The following is a 1,718-nucleotide window of genomic DNA, read 5'->3' as shown; positions in this document are numbered from 1 at the left end:
GACACAATAAGGCTGGGTGCAATGGCACATGTCTGTAATCCCAACACTTTGGGAAGCTAAGGCAGGAAAATTGTTTGAGGATAGGAGTTTGAGAGCAGCCTGGGCAACACAGGGAGACCCCATCTCTACAAAAAAAAAAAATACAGAGATTAGCCAGGTGTGGTAGTGCATGTAGTCTCAGCTACTTGGAAGGCTGAGGTGGGAGGATCACTTGAGCCCAGGAGGTCGAGGCTACAGTGAGCCATGATCTTGCACTCCAGCCTGGGTGACAGAAAGAGAACTTGTGTCAAAAAAAATTAAAATAAAATAAAATAAATGACAAAATATATTTACCTTATAGCTTAATATATTTGTATTTCCTAATGGAAAATTTATAAGATAAAGTCCCACAGAATGAATTCTAAAAGAGCTCTATAATTATCATTTATATAAACCACACACTTTTATATTACAGCTTTACAAATCATCTTACACTCTAGTAAAACTTATCTGGTAACACAGTAATTTCCTCAGTGTGTCCCCAGACAAAGCTCAAAGAAACATATGGCTTAGCCAAAGGTAGGTACATAGTAGATCCCAGCCCAGAATGCAAGTGTCATAATCCAGTGCTCTTTTTATGGCCATCATGATGTTCCTACTCTCCGCTAGACTAGCCCTTGCCACCTCACCATGTTCCCCAAGCTCTCATCTAAGTGCTGAGCCTCAGGACCTCCCTAGCTTGGATTCTCTGACATAACCCCTCACATCTCAGCTGGTCTCCCTCAGCCCATCCTTCCTTGATCATTCTTCCTTGCTCCCCGCTAATAAGGCCATGCTAACATATATCTGACTTATTTTCTCCATCAAAAAGCTACATCCCCTTGTCTTAACCCTAGAATCAGATATTCTGTGCCTACCAAAGTAACAGTTATTTTACCTAATAAATTCATCTGTCTATGCCATGCTTATTCATCCCATGACCAGTGAGCTGCATGTGGCCCAGCATGGCTTTGAATGTGGCCCAACACAAATTTGTGAACTTTCTTAAAACATTATTAGTTTGTTTGCAATTTTTTTTTAGCTCATCAGCTATCATTACTGTATTTTATATATGGCCCAAGACAGTTCTTTCCATGTGGCCCAGGGAAGCCAAAAGATTGGACACCCATGGTCCATACTCTAAGGACTAGAGAAGTTCTTTCTCCTCCTAGGTGACATATGCATGGCTTCTGGAGACAGAGAAGAGATTACAACAGTGGTGCTCTTCAGACCAGCATTGAGGTACCCCATGGAGGCCCTTTATCAGATTATTGATACATTATTGATACACTGAAAACTACCAGATCTCTGTCCTTAGTCTTGATACATCACTGAAGTTCCAGATCTCTATATCCAATTGCCTGTTGGAGTTAGTGTGATGGTCAGTTTTGGGTTGCCTATAGTTAGTGTTCATACTGGCCCTGAGCACAGATTTAAATGGCCTCCATGGGGTACAACTAATATGTCTTTTTTCCGGGAATAATCACATCAATCCCAACAATCCACTGCCTACCCAGAATGACCTCTATCTTTGAGAATAAGCATTTTAGCACAAGAAGATTCTGGCCTTTGATTGGAACAAGATCAATGCAACAACGGGCTTAGCAGTTTACAAACAAAATGGGAAATAATAATAACTTGTTTATAGAGAGCACCTGCCACAGGCCAGACACGTACAGGCACTGTGTGTATGTGATTTT

This window comes from Cebus imitator, unplaced genomic scaffold, assembly GCF_001604975.1.
Source record: "Cebus imitator isolate Cc_AM_T3 unplaced genomic scaffold, Cebus_imitator-1.0 Scaffold12, whole genome shotgun sequence".
NCBI lineage: Eukaryota > Metazoa > Chordata > Mammalia > Primates > Cebidae > Cebus > Cebus imitator.
Note: the sequence above shows the minus strand (reverse complement) of the source record.